This window comes from Montipora foliosa, chromosome 4 (genome assembly GCF_036669935.1).
Source record: "Montipora foliosa isolate CH-2021 chromosome 4, ASM3666993v2, whole genome shotgun sequence".
Lineage (NCBI taxonomy): Eukaryota > Metazoa > Cnidaria > Anthozoa > Scleractinia > Acroporidae > Montipora > Montipora foliosa.
In genome coordinates this window covers 38,824,093-38,830,094 of record NC_090872.1, presented here as the reverse complement: position 1 = coordinate 38,830,094, position 6,002 = coordinate 38,824,093, and the positions used below count along the sequence as shown (strand labels likewise).

General features: G+C 41.6%; 1 protein-coding gene across 1 annotated transcript in view; it reads left to right on the top strand.

Annotated features, from left to right (window-relative positions):
- The first annotated feature begins 5,274 nt into the window (after positions 1 to 5,274).
- The window catches only part of LOC137999250 (RYamide receptor-like), an 8,763-nt gene continuing 8,035 nt past the window's right edge, over positions 5,275 to 6,002 (top strand). Inside the window, exon 1 of the mRNA XM_068845096.1 lies at positions 5,275 to 5,597. The gene's annotated coding sequence lies outside the window, so the exon portion shown is untranslated. The remainder of the gene's footprint in view (positions 5,598 to 6,002) is intronic.

The following is a 6,002-nucleotide window of genomic DNA, read 5'->3' as shown; positions in this document are numbered from 1 at the left end:
CTGGAAAGGCATCATTAGTCACCATTCACTTTCAATGTGGGTTCAATTGACAACTCTTTATTCCATAACTAGAGGCCTTCCTTTAAATTATTTACTGTGTGAATCCAAAAACACTTTGATTTTATTTTGACATTTTCCATTGTGCAGCAACCAATCAGAATCGACGTGGCGTGAAACCACGAGCTAATTACCGATAGGTTGCGGTTTAGTGTTCTCATGCTTGATTGGCTTTTTACTTGAAACACAACAACATTTAATAGTAAAATTAAACGAGACTTACCTGTAAGTTGAAGTTTGATTGAGATTCTACCGAGTTATAAAGTGCTGGGAGATCACATGAGATCGCAGCGTATGCGCCAACTCCGTCTTCAAAGGCTTAATGTGAGTGACTCACAGGGTGGGTTGGGATGGCATGTAATCTCCCAGCACTTTATAACTCGGTAGAATCTCAATCAAACTTCAATTTACAGGTAAAACTCGTTTAATTTTACTATTCTACCTCGTTATCGTGCTGTGACATCACATTAAGCATAATCAACGAAACATTTATTACAACTGTGTGTTGCTTACACTACTGAGCACCTTGTCTTTAACAATAGGCTTGTTATAAAATTTCGCGAATGTAAACTCTGAGGACCATCCAGCTGTATGCAAAATATCGTCAAGGCTTACTGAAGCATTACTGGCTGCAGACGTACTGGCAGCCCGAGTACTATGTGGTTTAAACCTGGATGTATCGATTCCAGAGTCAGTCAGAAACAACTTAACCCAACGACTATTGGTGTCTCTACGTACTCATTTAAAAGGTCTGTTATAATTAATAAACAATTGGCTTTCTGAGCCCCGTAAGGATTGTGTCCTTGGTAGGTACTCCTTTAATGTTGTTACAACACAGAGAGTCTCATTCTTGAAAAGTCTGAGTTCTGCAAGAGGGTTTTTGACACCTGGTCTGCTTTGTTTTAAGTGGTCAACAATCTGAAAAGTATAGCAATTATTCATAGAGACCATGTGGTCAATGCTTAACAAATGAACGGTCTGACCTCTTTGGCCCGAAACTAGTAGAATAAGCACAAGGAGTTTCAGTGTAAGTTCCTTCAAGGACAATTTATCCACAGGGAATAAAGACTGAAGATATGAAAGAACAATGGATACATCCCAAATTTCTGTGTATTTAGGTCTTGGTGGTTTTTCCTGGAAAATGCTTTTCATTAGCCGAGATACCAGAGGGTGTTTTCCTACGCATGTACCATTCTCTAAAGTAATATAGCTAGACAAAGCACTTCGGGCTGTATTAATGGCGCTGTATGTAAGGCCTTGCTGATATAACAGGGTTAGAAAATCAAGCACAGACACTACAGATGGTTGAATGTGACTGATCTGCTTCTGATTACAAAACTTTTGCCACTTTGTAATGTAGGTACTGTACTGTTTCTTTATTCTGTCTCTCCAGGAGGCCATGATGAGCTTAGCAGCCGCCTCTGAAATTCCTCTATCCTGGATGGATTGCCAGACAAGAGACATGCCAGAATAGTCAATTTCCTCCTTAAGGAGTGTAGTGTATGAGGAGAGTGTGATAGAGAAAGTAGATCCTATTGCTTCGGCAAGACAAATGGGATTGCAATTAACATTTTCAGCAGTTATGGCCACCAAACTTGAGTAGGCCAAAGTGGTAGGATCATGATTCCCTGAGGTACTTGTTCCTCCAAAATATTTTGCAGGCACCTGTGAATTTGACAGAAAGGGGGAAAGGCATAAAAATACAAGGATTTCCAGCTAATTGTAAATGCATCCAAAAAAAATGAGGCTGGGTCAGGTTTCCATGAGACAAATTTGGGGAGCTGTGTATTAAGTCCAGTTGCAAATAAATCAATTTCTGGGGTACCCCAGTGGGTCGTAATCTGAGCAAAAAGTCTCCCTTTTTAGGGTCCATTGAACAACCGAGACTCTTTGTCAGCCTCGGTATTTTCCACTCCAGCTATGTGAGTTGCAGTTAACCAAGTGTTGTTGTGTACACAGCAATCCCATACGTCATATGCAATTTGGTTACAACGTGGGGATTTTGTACCCCCCATAGCGTTGATGTTGCCAAGGTGGTGGAGTTGTCACAAAGTAGTTTGACACGTTTATTCTTTAGCCTGTCACCAAACACCTGCACAGCAAAATGAACAGCCTTTAATTCTAGCTCATTGATGTGTAACTGGCTTTCCGGAACGGACCATAAGCCTTGGGTAGTGTCACCATCCAAATACACGCCCCACCCCTTTTTTGTAGCATCAGTTCTAAGTTCAAGGACCGGATTTCCATGTGAAATTGGATTAAAAGCCTTATCTACATTTTCAATCCACTGAGAGAGTTCACCCTTGGCACTTGAGGAGAGAGTTAGCTGAGCTTCATAGTCACCCCTATGTTCTCTGAGGGCCAAGTTCTTTTCTATTTCTAAATTCCTGTAGTGAAGCTGGTCAAGTTATATTCCGGGTAGGCAAGAGACAAGCGTGCACACTAACTGGGCGAGCTCGGTAATTGTAGAATGACTTTTGAGTAGCAATTGTTTGCAAATAGATTTTGCTTTAGCTTTTTTGTGGTCAGTAAGGGTAATTGTCATCTACACTGAATCCAGGACAAACCCAAAAAATTAATTCGTTGGGCTGGTATAAGACACGATTTGTCCACATTAATCACAAACCCCAAATCCGTAAAGAGGGTCTGCGTGTCTGAAATGTTAAGCAGACATTCTGTAGTGCCACTACCTTAAAGGTACGAGTCATCAATTTATCCAACATTGAGGTGACCGTGTTGTCTTAATGTGGAGTAAACTGGTTTTAGCAACTTAGTAAAACACCTAGGGGCAGATGAAAGCCCATTGGTATAGGTTGCCCTGTCAATAGAATCTCAAGTATTTGCGGTGTTCCTCAGCAATGGGAACTACATAGGCATCTTTCAAATCGATTGAGGCCATAAAACAGTTTGGGGTCATGAGTCGCACAGCAGACCAAAGGGTGTCCATTTTGAAATGGTGTTTCTCAATGTGCTTGCTGAGCTCTTTTAGGTTCAAAATCATGCGGTATTTGCCACTTTTCTTTTTCCGCGCAAAAATCGTGGAGATGTATTCATCTGGAGAGTGTACAGCAGGTTCAATAACACCCATTTTAAGCAGGTGAGTAATTTCTAAGTCAATAATGTCTTATTCATTGGAGTCAAACTGAATTTCAGGCCTTGGCCTAGACTGATTTGGAGTTCCAGTCTCCAAATGGTAATGCTGTACAATGTCCAGAATATTTTGGTCTGTTGTGATACTCGACCAAGCTGGTAAAAAATGCCTTAGCCTACCAGCAAATTTTTCTGTGCTTAGACTAACCTGATTAGGATTCGAGTTCAGTCGCTCTTTTTCTTCCCCTCCTGCTTCCTTCTGAAGTGGAGGGGACTCAGGCAGTTTTTTGACTACCTGTTGTTGTAGTTGCGGCCACTATCATATCTTCTCTTAGCCTGCCAGTGAGGGCGTTGTTGACTGCTTCTTGAGGAGCGTGTGGAGTTGGTGTCTTTGGTCAGTTTGAAACTTAGTCGGTTGGTGTCTGATATATCTTTGACAGCCTTTGAGAGGTCATCCCTAAACAGTAAACTTGTTACGGGATTTGACGGGCTACAGAGATGCCTATAACTGGCATTGAGCTGAGGTCTCATCAACTCTCTCCGTCGATAATTCAGCTCCTGGTTAGCATTTGCCAACAGTAGCACCCCGTCCATGAGGGAACCTACAGTGTCATCAACATTCTGAGGTCCTGAGTTCCCCATCAGCTTATTGACCTCTGTGACAATTATTATTATTCCTTTGACAAGACTTTTCTGCACCTTTTGGAATTTAAGGCCAGTTGATCTAGCGGACACATCTAAATTATTCCATACACCTTGATTGACCTCTGTCTCTGATAAGGTGGTACAATTCTCGGGTGTTCCGTGTTGTTTTTTTCAGATCCGTTATTTTGTCTTCATTAGCTTTCTCCATCATGATTTTATCCACGAGGGATGCAAGATCCCGGTCGATGACGGGGCCAACATGCTCGGTAAACTGCAATGTTTTGGTCAACCTGGAAATTAGGGGATTTCTGTTGTTCCCCGGTTCAGCCAGTCGGCTTTTCTTAGCGGGAGGCTCGCCGTCGATAAGTGATTCGTCGTGGTCCTGAGACCCGTTCGAATCATTGCTATCGTCCGTTCTCCGTAGGCAGAGTGCGAGGCAATCAAGTCGCCCAGGCCGGTGAAACCAGCGTTCATTGAATCTCTTAGGCCGTCGAATGAACTCTTGAGGGTTTCAGCCAGAGCGGAACCAAGGGCTGCCGCGTTTAAAGTAATATTCGAGCTTCCTTCGCTCGTGTTGTCCTTCGGTGCAGGGTCTTTTTCCCGCCTTTTTGTGAAGCTGAAGTTCCAGCCGATTTTCGCACCTAAATCGTGCCCTGTTCCTCCTTAGAGGGTTTTTCCTTACCCCTAACCGCTGAAGAGGGGGTTGAACATGAACTGTATTCCTGCACGATGAAAAATTTTGCAGCGTTTTTGTCCTTAGAGCAAAAACGTGCCTCGACCAAGATGGCGTAAGCTTTGCACTGAGTTGGCGCATACGCTACGATCTCATGTGATCTCACAACACGATAACGAGGTAGAATAATATTTCTAGTGTTCAAAGTTTTCTCTGATCTTCCCAGTAACAAATGGGAACAACACGTGAAAAGAGGGAAATGCAGAGTGCGTTTACCAGTTGCTCGGTAGATATCAGCTGCTTGTTTGTAACAATTTTCTCACTTTTCCTTCAGTTCCCTTTACCTATTTTTCGGTAATGACTAATTAACTACCACATTTAAATGACCGTTTGTCAAGGAGTTTCCTGAAGAAAAATATTTCGAGCTAATCGCTTTGCATCTGAAACTGATTTGCGTTTCCATGGTCACACTTGAAAAGAAAACATTAAATCACAAAAAGACACTCGCCTGACTATTGTTAATACATAGGTTGAAAATCAAGTGATCCGTGTAAGAAATACGGCCTACACGACGGTTACGTGTGTTAATTTTAAATTTGAGGCACCCGGCGTGCGGTTCTGATATATAGATAGATGATGTAAAAGTAGGATATCACGGACAGGACATTACAGAAAGGATTCCCGACTTACTTCGAACACGAATGATCATGTATCATTGATTAATGTTCAATTGTCACTGTGTCACAGACACTGACTTAAAAACTAAAAAAAATTAGCATTTGTAACATCAAGTGGCTCGGTTCTTCCGCTTCAACCGGAATCCAACTGAAAAGTGTACATACGTGAGATGGGCGATTTTCTGCCAACTCATCCTACTTTTCCATTGATTACCTTTATATTCTACAAAATTAATGACTCACTCCGTCTTTGCGACTATACTTTGCCTTTCAACGGGAACACAATTTAAGTATCTTTGTAAAAGAGCCTGAGAAGTATTATTAGCAACTACATACTTTTATCTTGGGGTTTCAGTCAGTTTTAAGTGGGTAAGCATATCACAAAGCAAACTGAATTAAGAAATTACCTGCACCGATGAGGGAATAATTTCAAAAACAAATCGATGGCTTGGAAGGTGAGTAGGACTTAAGAAACCAAACTAGATTTTAGATAAAACTTGCGCGATATAGAGAACTGATAGTCTCGCATTCAAACTCAGTCACACGTTTTGCGTTTACTACATCGCGTCATCGCTGACAGAGCTTTGAGATGGTAAGCCGTTTGCTTGATAATCCTGTTGTTTTAGTCAGGTGGCCATTGTTCCTTACTGTTTTAAATAAGTTGTGGAAACATGTTTGTCGTATTTTTATCTCTGAAAAAGCCATTACATTTAAGGAGAGATAGGGTCATTACCTTGAAAGGAAACGCATTTTATTAAATGCCTGAGGTGCCCTTTTATTTTGCTTTTGTTTTTCATCGACTTTTTTGATTATTCGTGTCGGCCAACTGACACTTTGCATCTTTTTTTCACTTGGCATTA